This window comes from Bos mutus, chromosome 4 (genome assembly GCF_027580195.1).
Source record: "Bos mutus isolate GX-2022 chromosome 4, NWIPB_WYAK_1.1, whole genome shotgun sequence".
Taxonomy (NCBI): domain Eukaryota; kingdom Metazoa; phylum Chordata; class Mammalia; order Artiodactyla; family Bovidae; genus Bos; species Bos mutus.
The window spans coordinates 11,398,353-11,418,609 of record NC_091620.1 but is presented as its reverse complement, the minus strand read 5'-3'; positions in this window follow the sequence as shown (position 1 = coordinate 11,418,609).

Below are 20,257 nucleotides of genomic sequence, written 5' to 3'. Positions count from 1 at the left end.
GGGAGAGGGGTTCTTGCTGAGACCCTTGATCTGTGCCCAGCACTGTGTCTCCAGCACTGCAGAAATAAGAGCTGCTGTCTTCGGAGCTCGCGTTGCTCACAGTCAGAGTTGAGAACTCCAGTTTGGGGCGGTCAATGGGAAACTTGTCCTCAGTAAACCCCCTCTCGTAAGTAGCCTTGAAGCCCTGATTGGCAGTAGCCATCAGAACTAAGCTCTGTCCTGGAAGCTGACGGTACCAGTACATCGAGGTGAGCTGGCTATCAACCTGATGACACTCGATCGTCACGGAGGTACCACGTTGACGGATGGCCCTGCTTGGCTTTTGAGACAGGAGGGCGCTGAACACAGAACCTAGATCCAGAGAGACAGAAACACCCGTGAGCTGACAAGCTTGTCCCCAGACAGGAGGGTCTCCTACTGTTTGCTCCAGTATCACCTTGGCTCGCAATCAGCCCTGGAGCACTGTCTCCACTCTGGTTTTGCTCTTCCAGCTGTTACTGTGTTAGGATTCCCTAATCGAACATCTCTCCCATCCTCTGACTGTGGGCCTCAGACCCTCTACTCCTCAGCATGCATATTCACCCCAAATTTCCCCCGGGATAAGGCCGTACCCAGTCCCAGGAGAAGTAGCAGAAGAGTCAACATCTTTAGGTGACAGCCTTGCCTCGCCGCAAAGAAAAGGCACTAACACATCAAATTCAAGTTCTTCTTCCTTCACCACCGTGTAGTTCTTCCCTATGACTCTGTTCCTTGCCTGTCCCAGGAAGCCTAGTTTCTGCAGAACATGGGGACAATTCTTCTGCCCCCTAGTGGAGCTGTGTGGCTCTTCACTTGGGCTGGATCTTTATTCACTAGGCTCCCAGCCTGCAACTTTGGTCTCATCACCACCCTCTGCCACTCCCCATGCATCATTGTTGAGCACCACTCATGTTCTACTCCTCGGTATAAAGCAAGAATGGGATGCAGTATTGACCTCAGATAACTAAAGGTAAGATTTTAGAATACTAGGGTAACATAACTCAGGATTGCAACCGTTGGCTGAGTATTTCGGTTATTCCAAACTGAGCTCATTTTTCTCTCCCTGATACCTACTCCAGTAAACTGACTCCTATTCCTGTATTCATTCCTCTTAATAAACGGAGATCCAGCCAGTCCATTCTAAAGGAGATCAGCCCTGGGTGTTCTTTGGAAGGAATGATGCTAAAGCTGAAACTCCAGTACTTTGGCCACCTCGTGCAAGGAGTTGACTCATTGGAAAAGACTCTGATGCTGGGAGGGATTGGGAGCAGAAGGAGAAGGGGATGACAGAGGATGAGATGGCTGGATGGCATCACCGACTCGATGGACGTGAGTCTGAGTGAACTCTGGGAGTTGGTGCTGGACAGGGAGGGAGGCCTGGCATGCTGCGATTCATGGAGTCGCAAAGAGTCGGACACGACTGAGCGACTGAACTGAAATGATACATATTCCACTTCATAACAGAATACTCCATGCATCTTCAACTTTACAGTTTTTCAGGTCTGCTGATGTCCAGTTCTGAATGCCACGATAAGCCTTTAGTAAAGAGTAAAGAGCAGTTTTTCAAAGGGGGAATAGTCATCGGCAGATAGAAGGGAGTAAGCATGACACAGAGCTCTGTGCATCTGCTTCGTGATTCTCACTGGGGAATGTCAGGAGCTCTACAGAGCATTGATATCTGCCACAGGCACTTCAAGAACAACTGAGCCTGCTTGGTTTATGACCCTGGTGGCTGAGAAGCTTCCATCATAGCCTCGTTCTGCTACCGAGCTCTGCCTTGCACTGGCCCAGCCTGACAGATTGTATAGTAAATGGGCCAGAGTAGCATACCCAAGAGTAGTATATGTTAACTCCAAAACCAGAGAGCCCCACGAAGCATTGTGCCTCTTTCTCCATGTCTGGAAACAGCTCGCCTCTCACTTTGGAGGACATTCCAGCATATCTCACACCTCTGGACTACTCAGAAGCTCACCAAGGGGGCAGATCCCTAAATTTTTGCAGATTGACATTGGTCTGCCATCCATATATCATAGCAAGGCATCTAGAGGGCTTTATAATTCCCATTCGCCAAGAACAATCAGCATAATGCCATCAGTGTAAGGGACCAGTATGATATAAATATGACTAAGTGCATTCTGAACTATATTAATAGAGAACAGGCTAAATACAGCTCAGAGATAAAATACTTAAAGAGTATTTCTGACTCTGCCACTTGAAGGCAAACTGTATCTGATTGTCTTACTATTTATAAACACTTCTCTGGGAGAAATTTTATCCTTGGCCTCCAGTAGTCACCCTTCCTGTCTGTGGATGAAGTCCTCTAGCTGATCCCCTAGTTCCCTCCTCATCCCCAGCTGACCCATTCACACCGACCCCGCCCACCAGCACACAGGCAGCTGCCTCTGTGGTTTGCCCCATCCAGCCTGCTTCCCAGGGTTCTAGGGCTCACCTGGCTGGGAGCTGGGTGGGTGGGAGAGGGGTTCTTGCTGAGACCCTTGATCTGTGCCCAGCACTGTGTCTCCAGCACTGCAGAAATAAGAGCTGCTGTCTTTGGAGCTCGCATTGCTCACAGTCAGAGTTGAGAATTCCAGTTTCGGGCGGTCAATGGGAAACTTGTCCTCAGTAAACCCACTCTCCTAAGTAGCCTTGGAGCCCTGATTGGCAGTAGCCATCAGCACCAAGCTCTGTCCTGGAAGCTGACGGTACCAGTACATCGCGGCGAGCTGGCTATCAACCTGACGACACTCGATCATCATGGAGGTCCCTCGTTGACGGATGGCCCTGCTTGGCTTTTGCGAGACGAGAGCACCGAATACAGAACCTAGATCCAGAGAGACAGAAACACCCTTGAGAGCTGACAAGCTTGTCCCCAGGCAGGAGGGTCTCCTACTATTTGCTCCAGTCTCACCTTGGCTCGCAATCAGCCCTGGAGCACTGCCTCCACTCTGGATTTGTTCTTCCAGCTGTTACTGTGTTAGGATTCCCTAAATGAACATCTCTCCCATCCTCTGACTGGGGGCCTCAGACCCTCTACTCCTCAGCATGCATATTCACCCCAAATTTCCCCCGGGAATAAGGCCGTACCCAGTCCCAGGAGAAGTAGCAGAAGAGACAACATCTTTAGGTGAGAGCCTTGCCTCTCCACAGAGAAAAGGCACTAACACATCAAATTCAAGTTCTTCTTCCTTCACCACCGTGTAGTTCTTCCCTATGACTCTGTTCCTTGCCTGTCCCAGGAAGCCTAGTTTCTGCAGAACATGGGGACAATTCTTCTGCCCCCTAGTGGAGCTGTGTGGCTCTTCACTTGGGCTGGATCTTTATTCACTAGGCTCCCAGCCTGTAACTTTGGTCTCATCACCACCCTCTGCCACTCCCCATCCATCATTGTTGAGCACCACTCATGTTCTACTCCTCGGTATAAAGCAAGAATGGGATGCAGTATTGACCTCAGATAACTAAAGGTAAGATTTTAGAATACTAGGGTAACATAACTCAGGATTGCAACTGTTGGCTGAGTATTTCGGTTATTCCAAACTGAACTGATTTTTCTTTCCCTGATACCTAATCTGGTAAACTGACTCCTATTCCTGAATTCATTCCTCTTAATAAACGGAGATCCAGCCAGTCCATTCTAAAGGAGATCAGCCCTGGGTGTTCTTTGGAAGGAATGATGCTAAAGCTGAAACTCCACTACTTTGGCCACTTCATGCAAAGAGTTGACTCATTGGAAAAAACTCTGATGCTGGGAGGGATTGGGGGCAGGAGGAGAAGGGGATGACAGATGATGAGATGGCTGGATGGCATCACCGACTCGATGGACATGAGTCTGAGTGAACCTTGGGAGTTCGTGCTGGACAGGGAGGCTGGGGGTGCTGCAATGCATGGGGTCGCAAAGAGTCGGACACGACTGAGCGACTGAACTGAAATGATACATTTTCCACTTCATAACAGAATACTCCGTGCGTCTTCAACTTTACAGTTTTGCAGGTCTGATGATGTCCGGTTCTGAATGCCATGATAAGCCTTTAGTAAAGAGCCAAGAGCAGTTTTTCAAGGGAGAAAAGTTTTTGGCAGATAGAATTGAGTAAAGCATGACACAGAGCTCTGTACATCTGCCTCGTGATTCTCACTGGGGAATGTCAGGAGCTCTACAGAGCATTGATATCTGCCACAGGCACTTCAAGAACAACTGAGCCTGCTTGGTTTACGACCCTGGTGGCTGAGAAGCTTCCATCATTGCCTGGTTCTGCTACCGGGCTCTGCCTTGCACTGGCCCAGCCTGACGCACTGTATAGTAAATGGACCAGAGTAGCATACCCAAGAGTAGTATATGTTAACTCCGAAATCCAGAGGGTCCCACGAAGCATTGTGCCTCTTTCTCCATGTCTGGAAACAGCTCGCCTCTCACTTTGGAGGACATTCCAGCATATCTCACACCTCTGGACTACTTAGAAGCTCACCAAGGGGGCAGATTCCTGAATTTTTGCAGATTTACATTGGTCCGCCATCCATATATCATAGCAAGGCATCTAGAGGGCTTTATAATTCCCATCCACCAAAAACAATCAGCATAATTCCATAAGTGTAATGGACCAGTATGATATAAATATGACTTACTGCATTCTGAACTTTATTAATAGAGAACAGGCTATATATAGCTCAGAAATCAATTACTTAAAGGGTATTTTTGACTCTGCCACTTGAAGGCAAACTGTATCTGATTGTCTTTACTATTTCTAAACACTCCTCTGGGAGAAATTTTATCCTCGGCCTCCAGTAGTCACCCTTCCTGTCTGTGGATGAAGTCCTCCAGCTGATCACCCAGTTCCCTCCTCATCCCCAGCCAACCCATTCACACCGACCCCCGCCCACCAAAACACAGGCAGCTGCCTCTGTGGTTTACCCCATCCAGCCTGCCTCCCAGGGTTCTAAGGCTCACCTGGCTGGGAGCTGGGTGGGTGGGAGAGGGGTTCTTGCTGAGACCCTTGATCTGTGCCCAGCACTGTGTCTCTAGCACTGCAGAAATAAGAGCTGCTATCTTCGGAGCTCACGTTGTTCACAGTCAGAGTTGAGAACGCCTGCTTTGGGCGGCTAATGGGAAACTTGTTGTCAGTAAACCCACTCTCGTAAGTAGCCTTGGAGCCCTGATTGGCAGTAGCCATCAGCACCAAGCTCTGTCCTGGAAACTGACGGTACCAGTACATGAAATTGACCTGGCTATCGACCTGACACTCGATCATCACGGAGGTCCCGCGTTGACGGATGGCCCTGCTTGGCTTTTGAGAGACGAGGGCACCGAACACAGAACCTAGATCCAGAGAGACAGAAACACCCGTGAGCTGACAAGCTTGTCCCAGGCAAAAGGGTCTCCTACTGTTTGCTCCAGTCTCACCTTGGCTCGCAATCAGCCCTGGAGCACTGCCTCCACTTTCGATTTGCTCTTCCAGCTGTTACTGTGTTAAGATCCCTAAACGAACATCTCTCCCATCCGCTGACTGGGGGCCTCAAACCCTCTTCTCCTCAGCACCCCAAATTTCCCCCGGGATAAAGCCGTACCCAGTCCCAGGAGAAGTAGCAGAAGAGTCAACATCTTTAGGTGACAGCCTTGCCTCTCCGCAGAGAAAAGGCACTAACACATCAAATTCAAGTTCTTCTTCCTTCACCACCGTGTAGTTCTTCCCTACTGACTCTGTTCCTTGCCTGTCGCAGGAAGCCTAGTTTCTGCAGAACATGGGGACAATTCTTCTGCCCCCTAGTGGAGCTGTGTGGCTCTTCACTTGGGCTGGATCTTTATTCACTAGGCTCCCAGCCTTCAACTTTGGTCTCATCACCACCCTCTGCCACTCCCCATCCAACATTGTTGAGCACAACTTATATTCTACTCCTCGGTATAAAGCAAGAATGGGATGTAGTATTGACCTCAGATAACTAAAGGTAAGATTTTAGAATACTAGGATAACATAACTCAGGATTGTAACCGTTGGCTGAGTATTTCGGTTATTCCAAACTGAGCTGATTTTTCTCTCCCTGATACCTACTCCGGTAAACTGACTCCTATTCCTGTATTCATTCCTCTTAATAAACGGAGATCCAACCAGTCCATTCTAAAGGAGATCAGCCCTGGGTGTTCTTTGGAAGGAATGATGCTAAAGCTGAAACTCCAGTACGCGGCCACCTCATGCAAAGAGTTGACTCATTGGAAAAGACTCTGATGCTGGGAGGGATTGGGGGCAGGAGGAGAAGGGGATGACAGAGGATGAGATGACTGGATGGCATCACCGACTCGATGGACGTGAGTCTGCATCAACTCCGGGAGTTGGTGCTGGACGGGGAGGCCAGGCGTGCTGTGATGCATGGGGTCGCAAAGAGTCGGACATGACTGAGTGACTGAACTGAAATGATACATTTTCCACTTCATAACAGAATTCTCCATTCGTCTTCAACTTTACAGTTTTGCAGGTCTGCTGATGTCCAGTTCTGAATGCCATGATAAGCCTTTAGTAAAGAGCCAAGAGCAGTTTTTCAAAGGGAGAATAGTTATTGGCAGGTAGAAGGGAGTAAAGCATGACACAGAGCTCTGTGCATCTGCCTCATGATTCTCACTGGGGAATGTCAGGAGCTCTACAGAGCATTGATATCTGCCACAGGCACTTCAAGAACAACTGAGCCCGCTTGGTTTATGACCCTGGTGGCTGAGAAGCTTCCATCATAGCCTCGTTCTGCTACCGAGCTCTGCCTTGCACTGGCCCAGCCTGACGCATTGTATAGTAAATGGACCAGAGTAGCATACCCAAGAGTAGTATATGTTAACTCCAAAACCAGAGGGTCCAACGAAGCGTTGTGCCTCTTTCTCCATGTCTGGAAACAGCTCGCCTCTCACTTTGGAGGACATTCCAGCATATCTCACACCTCTGGACTACTTAGAAGCTCACCAAGGGGGCAGATCCCTAAATTTTTGCAGATTTACATTGGTCCGCCATCCATATATCATAGCAAGGCATCTAGAGGGCTTTATAATTCCCATTCACCAAAAACAATCAGCATAATTCCATCAGTGTAATGGACCAGTATGATATAAATATGACTTAGTGCATTCTGAACTTTATTAATAGAGACCAGGCTAAATATCAGATCAGATCAGATCAGTCACTCAGTTGTGTTCGACTCTTTGCGACCCCATGAATCGCAGCATGCCAGGCCTCCCTGTCCATCATCAACTCCCGGAGTTCACTCAGACTCACGTCCATTGAGTCAGCGATGCCATTCCACCATCTCATTCTCTGTCGTCCCCTTCTCCTCCTGCCCCCAATCCCTCCCAGCATCAGAGTCTTTTCCAATGAGTCAACTCTTCGCATCAGGTGGCCAAAGTACTGGAGTTTCAGCTTTTGCATCATTCTTTCCAAAGTAATCCCAAGGCTGATCTCCTTCAGGGTGGACTGGTTGGATCTCCTTGCAGTCCAAGGGACTCTCAAGAGTCTTCTCCAACACCACAGTTCAAAAGCATCAATTCTTCGGCGCTCAGCCTTCTTCACAGTCCAACTCTCACATCCATATATGACCACATCCATACATGACCAGGATAAACCATAACCTTGACCAGATGAACCTTTGTTGGCAAAGTAATGTCTCTGCTTTTGAATATGCCATCTAGGTTGGTCATAACTTTCCTTCCAAGGCTAAATATAGCTCAAAGATAAATTACTTAGAGGGTATTTCTGACTCTGCCACTTGAAGGCAAACTGTATCTGATGTCTTTACTATTTCTAAACACTCCTCTGGGAGAAATTTTATCCTCGGCCTCCAGTAGTCACCCTTCCTGTCTGTGGATGAAGTCCTCCAGCTGGTCGTCCAGTTCTCTCCGCATCCCCAGCCGATCATTCACACCGACCCCGCCCACCAGCACACAGGCAGCTGCCTCTGTGGTCTCCCACCTCCAGCCTGCCTCCCAGCGTTCTCAGGCTCACCTGGCTGAGAGCTGGTTGGGAGGGAATGGGGTTCTTGCTGAGACCCTTGATCTGTGCCCAGCACTGTGTCTCTAGCACTGCAGAAATAAGAGCTGCTGTCTTCGGAGCTCGCATTGCTCACAGTCAGAGTTGAGAACTCCAGTTTCTGGTGGCTAATGGGAAACTTGTTGTCAGTAAACTTGGAGCCCTGATTGGCAGTAGCCATCAGCACCAAGCTCTGTCCTGGAAGCTGACGGTACAGTACATCAAGGCTAGCTGGCTATCAACCTGACGACACTTGATCGTCACAGAGGTCCCGCGTTGATGGATGGCCCTGCTTGGCTTTTGAGAAAGGAGAGCACTGAACACAGAACCTAGATCCAGAGAGACAGAAACACCCTTGAGAGCTGACAAGCTTGTCCCCAGGCAGGAGGGTCTCCTACTATTTGCTCCAGTCTCACCTTGGCTTGCAATCAGCCCTGGAGCACTGCCTCCACTCTGGATTTGCTCTTCCAGCAGTTACTGTGTTAGGATTTCCTAATAGAACATCTCTCTGATGTTTGATTGGGGTCATCTCATCATCTCATTATGATCCTCATGAGAGGGTCATCTCATCTGCTGACCCTCTACTCCTCAGCATGCATATTCACCCCAAATTTCCCCCGGGATAAGGCCATACCCAGTTCCAGGAGAAGCAGCAGAAAAGTCAACATCTTTAGGTGAGAGCCTTGCCTCTCTGCAGAGAAAAGGCATTAACACATCAAATTCAAGTTCTTCCTTCACCACCGTGTAGCTCTTCCCTACTGGCTCTGTTCCTCGCCTGTGGCAGGAAGCCTAGTTTCTGCAGAACATGGAGACAATTCGTCTGCCCCCTAGGGAGCTGTGTGGCTCTTCACTTGGGCTGGATCTTTATTCACAAGGCTCCTAGCCTGCAACTGCAACCTCCGCCACTCCCCATCCATCATTGTTGAGCACCACTCATGTTCTACTCCTCGGTATAAAGCAAGAATGGGATGCAGTATTGACCTCAGATAACTAAAGGTAAGATTTTAGAATACTAGGGTAACATAACTCAGAATTGCAACCGTTGGCTGAGTATTTTGGTTATTCCACACTGAACTGATTTTTCTTTCCCTGATACCTACTCTGGTAAACTGACTCCTGTTCCTGAATTCATTCCTCTTAATAAATGGTACCCCCCACTTGTCTTGTTGTCTAGGCTCAGAAGTTCATCTTCATCACCTCTTTTCTTCTCACCTCCCTCATTTATTAATTCACAACTTAAGTGCACTGTACCTCTATCGTCTCTCACTTCTCCTCGTTTTGGTCATTTCAGTTATAACTATTTGGTTCCTCTTTACTTAATGGCTATTTGTGGGAGACCTGGTTTCAATCCCTGGGTTGGGAAGATCCCCTAGAGAAGGGAAAGGCTACCCACTTCAGTGTTCTGGCTTGGAGAATTCCATGGATACAGTCCATGGGGTTGCAAAGAATTGGACATGACTGAGCGACTTTCACTTTCACTTTTCTGCTATTATACTGCAGCTCATTGTGGACTATAAGACATATCTCTGTCTGTAAAATTCGGCCACAGTGCTGTGGTCCATTTAATCATCCAGTTGTTTCCTCTATCATGCAACTTCCTGAAACAGCTTAATACTTGTGTAAAAGCTAAGCCAGTCTTTTTGAACACTTACTCTGTTTTACACATGTCATTTCAGACTGTCTATAAATTAGGGTACTTAGGCAACTATGATCCCATATTTTACAGATTAGGCAAGTTTATAGATTTAGTTCGGTTCAGTCGCTCAGTTGTGACCGACTCCTTGCAGCCTCATGGACTGCAGCACTCCAGTCTTCCCTGTCCTTCACCATCTCCCAGAGCTTACTCAAACTCATGTCCATTGAGTTCATGATGCTAATCCAACCATCTAATCCCAAAGATTTTTATGTAACCTGATCAAGTTCACATAACTTGTGACTAAGCAGCAGAAGCAGGACACGGATCCATGTGTACATGATACCAAAGCTCAAAAGTTAGCACAGGTACCACAAGAGGTTGCCTCACGTTCAGTTACTCGTGCCTTAGTAGAGTAGAAGCTGGTGGATGGCTGACAACTATAGGCCTAATGCCCTAAAGGAAATGAGGGATCCCTAGAAAGAGATCCCTGCAAAACTAACTTAGTTCTTTGGTTCTGAGATGCCATCTGTTGTAAGATGTACTTTAAAATAACTTTTGTTGCTTTTGGGTGGTGGTTAATTCTAATATGTTAGTAATAAAAATTGATTATGGGATTTGCCAATATTTTAGAAAAGTAAAACTGTGCAAAAAATTTCTATTAAAAAGGAGGAAATGTGAACCACAGAATTGAACTGGAGTCTCTTGCACTGAAGGCAGATTCTTTGCCAGCTGAGCTACCAGGTAAAAGGTATAGAATAATCCAATTTTTTCTTGACATGAAACATTAACTACATTAAAATCTCTTGATCAAATATATCAAACGTTCTTCCAAAATAACCCAGTCTTCTTCTGTTTTAGCAATCCTAAATTCTTCAGACAATTGCCTAGTGATTTACTGTGAGGGCACAAGCAAGAGTCTAAAACGGAAGAAAGCCCTGACTCCCTGTTCCGTTTCCCAGATGTAATGAGGCGCTGCTCAAGGGTCAGGTGGATCAGCACAGGAGTGGGGGTCTTCCCACCGCTGAGAGAGCTCCAGACAAAACACTCTTTGGGCCCTGAGGTGGGGAGGAGGTTGTGAGAGGGAGCTAGGATCTAGAAGCACCTGAAGCTGAATTAGAGGGGAAAGTGTCCCCGGACTCCCCCTCCTTCTCCTAGGAGGAGGCCTCAGCAGAGGGGCTGAGAAAATCTTCCACCCAAAGCCCAAGGCCTCAGCTAAAGAGACCTAGAAAGGCAGTTCCAGGGCTAGGGATGCAAATACTATGAAAAATATATATTTTAAAAACTGTATTTGTTATTTATTTGGCTGCTCCAAGTCTTAGTTGAAATCCGTGGGATCTTCAGTCTTGGTTGCGGTGTTGGAACTCTTAGATGCAACATGAAGGATCTATTTCCCTGACCAGGGATTGAACTCCAGCTCCCTGCCTTGGGAGTGTGGAGTCTTAGCCATTGAAACACCAGGGAAGTCCTGAAAAAGAATTTTAAAAAATGTTAATTTGTTAATTGTTTTTTATTGGAGTATAGTTGCTTTACAATGTAGTGTTAGTTTCTACTGCATAGCAAAATGAATCAGCCGTAAGTGTACATATCCCCTCTCTTTGGACTTCCTTCCCACAGTGCAATTAAGTAGAGTTCCCTGTGCTGTATACAACGGGTTCTCATTAGTTATCTATTGCATACATAGCATCAATAGTGTGTATGCATCATTCCCAATGGCCAGCCCAGGGGTCTGAGTCCTCGACTGCAGCTGCCTCAGAGACTGCAAAGCGATGGCCCCTCTGAAGCCACCATCTCCAGAACTCGCTCATCTCTCAGGCAGAACTAAAGAGGGGTCTGGAAATCTTGCATTGGCTGCTAAAACGTTCTGGCCTGGCAGTAACGTGTCACTTATACTTATTGCTCATTCTCGGCAACAAGCCTCATGCCCTGCCCCACCTCCAACCTCCAGAAGCCAGGAAGTACAATCCCATCATGTGTCAGGAAGCGGGGAAGCCAGAAATATGTGGGGGACAGCACTCATGATTGTTGTGTGTGAGTGTGTGTGTTAGTTGCTCAGTTGTATCCAACTCTTTGTGACCCCATGGACTGTAGCCCACCAGTCTCCTCTGTCCATGGGATTTCCCAGGCAAGAATACTGGAGTGGGTAACCATTCCCTTCTCCAGGGGATCTTCCTGACCCAGGGATTGAACCTGGGTCTCCTGCATTGCAGGCAGATTCTTTACTGTTTGAGCCACCAGGGAAGCCCTTGTGATTGTTAGTCATCCATAGAATACAAATCTCCTCTGTCTCCTTCCTATGAGAATGCTGATAAGTTTGATTAGTTATCTATCTCTCTCCCATGCTGCCCATTAGGTTAGGCAACTCTGACCTTGTTTCCTGTTCCATGAATAGACCTGGATGCATTTCAGTAAATCAAAACCATCATAACCTGATTGTAACTGGTTCAGGAAGGAACATGAGACATAATGCAGGTTGATGAGATGCTATGAGAGGTTGCAGGGCCTTTGGGAAAAGCTTTTCTCATTCTTCTAGGTCAGCTTCTAGGAGTAACTCTCTTCTTCCTGGAGGTGAGGGAAAAAGTGAGGGAGCTCTGCTGTGGCCTCGTTACAACCAAATTCTTACCACCTCCTGCATCCTAGCTTATTCCTTCTCTCAGAACTTTTCAGTCATTACAGACCACTCAGAGAATGTGGAGAAAGATTCCTTTTTCTCAGTTTTCCTTTATAGGCTGAATGAACAGAATTTGGATTCCCCAAACATTCTCTGGAATCAGCACATATGGTTGACCAAGTTTATATCAGGGAGGGGTTGACAATGTGTGACTGTCCTCAGTGGAGAGTAAAGCTACTCAGGACTTCCCTGATGGTCCACTGGTTAAGAATTCTCCTGCCAATGCAGGGGACACAGTTTGGATCCCTGGTCTGGGAAGACCCCTCATGCCTCGGGGCAACTAAGCCTGTGTGCCACAACTGCCGAGCCATGTTCCAGGGCCCGTGTGTGCCACTACTGAAGCCCATGTGCTTAGAGCGTGAGGTCTGAAACAAAAGAAGCCAGCACTAGGAGAACCCTGCACATGGCAGCAAAGAGTAGCCTCGGCTTGCGGCAACTAGAAAAAGCCTGCACAGCAACGAAGACCCAGGACAGCCAAAAAAAAAAAAAAAAAAAGAATAAATAAATAATAAAAATTTAAAAAATATTTTTAAAAAGTGCAAAGATAGTGAGCAAGGTAGCAAATGTATAGTAAAAGGAAGAGGATAGGAAAGGAAAGGAAAAAAAGGATTTAACCAATGCTAGGATGGCGGGGCCTGGTGGGTTGCCGTCTATGGGGTTGCACAGAGTCGGACACGACTGAAGCGACTTAGCAGCAGCAGCAGCAGCAGGGCATAAACAGCTATACTTCAATAAAATTGTTTTTAAATGTTAAACTATAATTTGTAAACATGTTATTTATTTATTTTGCTTTTTATTTATTTTTGGCTGTGCTGGGTCTTCATTTCTGCGTGCAGCAGTCTTGCCTGGTAAATTCCACGGATGGAAAAGCCTGGCAGGCTACAGTACCGGGGGGGCTCAAAGAGTCAGATATGAATGAGCACAAGCACAACAGCAACGAAGCTCTAATTTGCCTTTGTAAAAATTCTAAATAGATGTTTAAAAAAATTACATCACCACTTTTTATAACCTGAGACCCTTACAGTTGAAATATGATTTCAAAGACTAATACATTAATAATAATAAAAAAAATGGTAGGGGAGAAGTTCCCTGGTGTGGATCTGAGAGAGGAGTCCTCCCGGTGTGGGTCGAGTTTCATGACTTGAGGTTGGGAACAACATACAAGATCCGGCAGGTCCACTCCAGAATGGCCCCTGACTTGGAAAAGGGTGGTGACGGGGGCTTAAAAACTAGCCTGTGCTGCCCTGGCCAAGAAGTGTGGCTGTGGGCTTGGTCCCTCCCTACTGTCTGCCTTTCTTCCAATGGGCACCCACGCGCCGTAGGAGCAGCATAACTCGGGCCCTGACTCATGGTCCCCCCACCCCGCTTCCTGCATCTGCCCTTTTTGTGCAGAGAGGATGTGGCCGTGCTGCGCTGTGTATTCACTGCTGGCGCAGAGGTACATAGACGTCTGGTTGGTGGTGGCAGACGCCAGGGTCAGAGGGAAGCTCTCCTTCTTCTTTCTGGAGACGCTGTACCCATGGGGCACATCCCCTTCCTCAACCGTGCCAGCATCGATTGAGAAATGGAGCAGCCGCAGCCCCAGCGCTGGGTCTTGTCGGTACCAGAACATTCTCTCATGGTCCATGTTCTGTATGCACTCTATCACGACTTTCTCTCCCCTCCTTTTGACCAGGTATCTTGGAGTTTGGGTTACCTGTGCATCCACGAGGCCTGTGAAGGAGGATGGAGGAGGTGAACAAAGAGGCCATCAGGAAGCTTCCCTGGCGGCTCAGTGGGAGAGAGTCTGCCTGCAGTGCAGGAGACCAGGGTTCGATCCCTGGATTGGGGAAGATCCCCTGCAGAAGGAAATGGCAACCCACTCCAGTATTCTTGCCTGGGAAATTTCATGGACAGAGGAACCTGGCGGGCTACAGTCCTTGCGGTCACAAAGAGTCAGACACGACTAAGCATGCAGGCACACACAGGAAGCTTAATGAGAGAAAAATCTTGTATCCAGGGTCTAGAAGCAATGGGACAGGGGTTTGCCACCGACTTTCTGGACTCACCTACTCCCAGGAAGCAAAAGGCATAGAGGAGCCTGATTCCCATGGCAGGTTCAAGGCAAGAGGGTCCTCTCCCAGACCCAGGCTACAGGGGGATGAGCTATGAAGTCATGGTCCTGCCCAAGCCACTCAGATTCTAGAGAGTCAGGAGGTGCTAAAGTGAAAGCCAGCCCTTTTCCTTGTGGGCTATGTATGTGTGTGCATGTGTGTAGAAAAAAGTTAACCTTGTCTGATCTGTGGAAGGACCTGCTTACAAGGTTGGTATTCAGCTTGATCCTGAATCGGCCTGGGAACTTGAATTTCTGGAGTGTTCTCACGATTTGATAACTGGTGACTGTGATTCATTTTACCTAGAGTGCTTGCACAAACAATGTAGCTTATACTGAGCACTGTTGTGTTTCTCTGAGTCTGGAATTCAGTATGTGCTAGACAGCAAGGGCCTGTGAGCTGAGCCCTCTCAGTTTGCTAGGGCTCCCTTAATAAAGTTCTGTAGAAGGGGCGACTTAACAGAAATTTATCTTCTCACTATTCTGGAAGCTGGAAGTTCAAGATCAAAGTGTCGGTGGGTTGGTTTCTCCTGAGTCCTCTGTCCTTGGAGGGCTGGTGGCCGTCTTCTCCCCTGTCCTCACATTGTCTTGCTTCTTTGTGTGTCTCTGTGTCCTCATTTTTCCCTCTTGTAAGGACACCAGCCATACTGGTGGATGGCCTGTCCCCATGACCTCATTTAACATAGATTACTGCTTTAAAGACCTTCTCCCCAAAGACTGAATGAATTAGTTTTCATCAAGACTGGTAGAAAGATTAAGTTTGTAGAACATGGCAAATTGAGTTTGAAGTACCAATGGAGATTTCAAGTGACATTACCATGTAGAAAATTGCGATGGGCTGAAGGTCAAATTAGGTAACTGACTAGAATACTGAATCTGATAGTTGTTAGAACAGAGAGTTTTATTAAAGTGATGAATTTGAATGATGTTGTTCCAAGAAAGTGCATAAAGTAATGAGAAGAGAGAAAGAGAAAGGAATATTGGAAAAAATTGATTTAATAGAAGAATACAGAAATAGTAGTCTACCAAGGACATTGACAGTGAGTGAACCAAAAATTAAGAAAACAAATCATGAGTAGTGTTCTGCCTTAGTCTGGCTGCTTTAACAGAACTTCAGACTGGGTAGCTTGTAAATTACAGAAATTATTTCCCACAGTTCTGGAGGTTGGAAGTCTGAGATCAGAGTGCTTGCATTATTGGTGGGTGCTCTTTTCTGGTTGTAGACTTCTTGCAACCTCACTTGGTTAGAGGGTGGGCTCAGGAGCTCACTGGGGTTTCTTTCATAAGGGCATTAATTCCATCCATGAGGGCTCCATTCTTTTGACCTAATCATTTCCCTGGGCTTCCCTGATGGCTCAGTCATTAAAGAATCCACCTGCAATGCGGGAGACATGGGCTCAATCCCTGGGTTGGGAAGATCCCCTGGAAGAGGGCATGTCAACCCACTCCAGTATTCTTGCCTGGAGAATCTCCATGGACAGAGGAGCCTGGTGGGCTGCAGTCCATAGGGTTGCAAAGAGTCCGACACGACTGAGTGACTAAGCATACAGTAATCATCTCCCAAAGGCCCCACCCCCAATACCATCACATTTGCAACCAGAATTTCAACATAAATTCAGGGTAGAGGGGGGAACATAAACATCCAGACCATAGAATGTTTTAGCTCTAAAAATCCACCCAATTTTGTAGATATTTCTTTAGCATGTGAGCAATTATTTGAGGTAGAGGTTAGGCACCAGAAAAAAAATTCCATAAGGAAGACCAAGACTGAATTCCTTCAAGGAACAGTTTAAATTAGAACTCTCCTAGTCCTAGGAACAAAGAGAAAACTGGTGCCTTAGGGCAGGTCTAAGTCAAGAATAGTGGTATGCCAGCTCCAGGCTCAGCCCACTCCAGTATTCTTGCCTGGAGAATCTGTGGATGGAGGAGCCTGGTGGGCTGCTGTCCATAGGGTCGCACAGAGTCGGACACGACTGAAGCGACTTAGCAGCAGCAGCAGCTCCACGCTCTGATACAACGGAGGGCACCGGGTTTGTGGATTCTATATAAGTGCAAAGGAGTCTGTCGACATCATTGTCTCAGAGTCTCTCATGAGATAGGGTTCACTTGTGATGACTTCCAGGAACTAAGAATAAGTTATTGGATATAGACTCTTTCACAGGAAGCAGTCTTTGGGTGTCAGTCTCCACTGACATCTTTGATTTAATTAGTATAATTCTATTTATATTGAGAATATAATAAAAGTGGGGCTTCCCAGGTGGCGCCAGTGGTAAAGAATTAGCCTGCCAATGCAGGAGACATGGGGGTTCAATCCCTGGGTGAGAAAGATCCCCTGGAGAAGGACATGGCAAGCCACTCCAGTATCCTTGCCCGGGGTACTACAGACATGGCTGAACACAGCACAGCCATAAATAAAAGGTATAATCTGGCTTGGACCTAAAAAGCAACGATTATTGTAGTTCAGAAATACCTTGGGTAAGTCTTGCGAAAAAGAGAGAATGGTCCCGGGGAAGTCTCTGTGTATGACAGTGTGTGTGATATTCCCAGGAGAGAACTCACCTTGAAGTAAGGGTAGGTATGGAGCCTGGCAGGATAAACTTACCCAGTAATACAGCCATAGTTCTTAAAAAGATGAGCAGATTCTAAGCTCAGCTGGGTTTTACTGCCTGAATTTGTGTCTTGGATGAGGTCCTCTGTCTTCCCTTGCTTCAAGTTAAAGTTATTATTTTAATGGTTGGAGTGTATGTAATTGAATGAAACTGTGTGCTAAAATCTCAGTAAGACGTTGGAGATCAAGACATAGATCTGTAGTCTTGCCCCTTCAGCACTGACAAAGAAAAGGTTGAGCCAAAGGCTTTCTCTTGTATTTTCATCAATAGAGATGCCACTCGGCAGGAAACTTTCTACTGGGCGTGATGATGGAACCCACTGGGAACAATAGTACAGTCTTGCTGTATTGAGCTGCAAAGCTGAAGAAGCATCTGCAGTGGCCGACAGGTATTTTAGGGCTCAACAGAAAAGAATCCAATGGATACTCAGTGGTACCAAGAGAGGCAACATCCTTGTTGGATGACATATAGCACAGAGTAAATGGGGGCTGCAGTAGAGGAGGAATAAAAGTACCTGAGGACGTGATTTATCTTGTTTACGTACCCAGGTGGAAACCCCTGGCATTTCCCCAAGGTAGGTGTGGGAGAGGACTTTGCAGGGGACTTAGATCCTGGACAAGACAGAGAAGTATTGGGAAGATGATTGAAAAGAAGACCAATTCCTTTATGCATATAACAGGACTCTCTTCAGGCACTCTGGTAAGTACGGGGAAAAGTAACCAGTATAGGCACGGTCCCTGCTCTCGTTGACTATGCCTTTATTCATATGAATTTTAAATAGCAAACAATGGAGTGTGTTAATTGCCCTGAGAATAATAGTTTAGGCTGTCTTTAGAGCACTTTCCTAGTGGCTCAGATGGTAAAGTGTCGGCCTGCAATGCAGGAGACCTGGGTTCAATCCCTGGGTTGGGAAGATCCTCTGGAGAAGGAAATGGCAACCCACTCCAGTACCCTTGCCTGGAAAATCCCATGGACGGAGGAGCCTAGTAGGCTACAGTCCAAGGGGTCGCAAAGAGTCGGACACGACTGAGCGACTTCACTTCACTAGAGCACTTAGCAGAGGAAATAATCCCATGAGGGATTCGAGGAAATCTTCCTGAGGAAAAGACCTCTGGATTGGTATGTGGAGAAATCATCAGCTAGGTGTCCAGGTAGAGAGGGAGAGGAAGAGGGAGAGAGTAAACACTCTCTGGGAGAGTGAACATTACTGGTGAAGATCCAAGAGTGAGTCGGCGTAGCATGGATATGGGGACCTGAGGGAGGTGGACTCTGTCTCCTTGAATGGAAAGCAGGTGTGGTAACTGAAAGAGGACGTTCCTCTTAGGAAGCTGGTGGTTTAGTCCCTCAGTCATGCCTAACTCTTGCAACCCCACGAATGGTAGCCCGCCAGGCTGCTCTGTCCATGGGGTTTCCCAGGCAAGAATACTGGAGTGGGTTGCCATTTCCTTCTCCAGGTAGGAAAGTGCGTGCGTGCGTGCGAAGTCACTTCAGACGTGTCCAACTCTTTGAGACCCTGTGGACTGCAGCCCACCAGGGTCCTCTGTCCATGGATTCCCCAGGCAAAAATACTGGAGTGGGTTGCCATGCCTTCTTCCAGGGAATCTTCCTAACCCCAGGATCAAACCTGCATCTCTTATGTCTCCTGCATTGGCAGGTGGGTTCTTTACCACGAGTGCCACCTGGGAAGCCCAATTAGGAAGGAAGACAGGTGCAAAGACTGCATCTTGGAGGGTGTTGAGAAGCTTGTGAACTACCATAAACTTGTGACTTTAAGTAAATGAAAGACACTGATGGGTTTTAGGCTCCAGAGTGGTTTGTGGGTGGGGGCAGGGAGCACATTGGAAGGTGGTGGGAGACCACATATCAGATCACAGTGTTATCAGTGAGATTAGGAAAATTAGTAAAATTTGCAAGGAATTTAATACTAAGAAGCGTGCGGGCGATGGTGGTGGATTAAGTGTGGAGGAAGAGTATGTCTGAGACGGTGAGCACAACTCCTACATCTCTGGCTTGTGTGTTTGGCTGGATGGCAGACCACTTGCAGAGATGAAGGAAATGGGAGAGATATTAGATTTAGTTAACAACTCAGATGTGCTATTCTCCCCAAGTGTCAAAACCTCCAGGAATAGGTCCTAGCAGGTGGGATTGAAATTTGGTTGAGTGATTGGGCTGAAAATGAAATCTTCAGTTTGGGCTACAGTGAAGCTCAGCGAGGACAAAGGATTGAAGTATGCATAAAATTCCTTTTCTAGGAGAGAAATTCTTTACTAGAATTATTTACTGTGCTAGACTTCACACAGGGAGCGTGTCCTGTCTGCACTTTGAAAAGCTTGTGGGTACCGGAAATAAGAGGGGAACATGTTGCCAACAGGTTGCCTTGCTCAGACTCCCCAAAGCTGGGGAGGCAAGGGAGGACTCCTGGGGTCTCTGATGGTGGGGAAGTTTGTCCTCTTGGCTGGGTGGGGCCTCCTAAGGGAGGAGCCTCCTCTCTTGTGGCCGCCCTTTTTGTGCAGAGAGCAGCTGGCTGTGTCACACTGTGGATTCACTGCTGGCACAGAGGTACAAGGAGGTCTGGTTGGTGCTGGCCAACTCCAAGGTCAGGGGGAAGTTTGGTTTCTCTTCTCGAGAGGCAGTGTATCCATCAGGGATATCTCCATTTTCAATAAACCCAACATTCCTTGAAAAGTAGATCAGCTTTGGACCCAGCCCTGGGTCTTGTCGATACCAGTACATCGCATCATGGTTCATATTCTGAGAACAAGTCAATGTCACCCTCTTTCTGGTCTCTGTGATGCGGTGTCTTGGGCTCTGGGTCACATCGGCTTCCAGGGGGCCTGTGGAGGAAGGAAGTAGAGCAAGAGAAAACTGAGGAGGCACCTGGTGCTGCAACCTTCACAGAAGGACTTGAGCTAAAACCGGCAAGCTACGGCCAAGGCTTGCCCATGGATTCTGGGACTCACCTGCTCCCAGGAGATAAAACAGGAAACAGCCCAGGAGCCAGGGGCCCATGGCAGTGTCACCCAGGCTTTGCCTGCCCTGGGGGCCCTAGTTGGTTTCTGTGATGTCTCTCTGCAGTTACTTGACCCTCATTTTCAGGAGAGCAGCTCCTCCCATTTCCTTAGAGGGCTGAAGGGTAACACAGGTCCTGGGCCAATGTGGGTTGGCAAGGCTTGCAGTCACTGGCATTTTCCTTGCCCTCCTCTGAGACTGCTGGTTTCTATCAATTTGACACCTTCTTATTAGCAC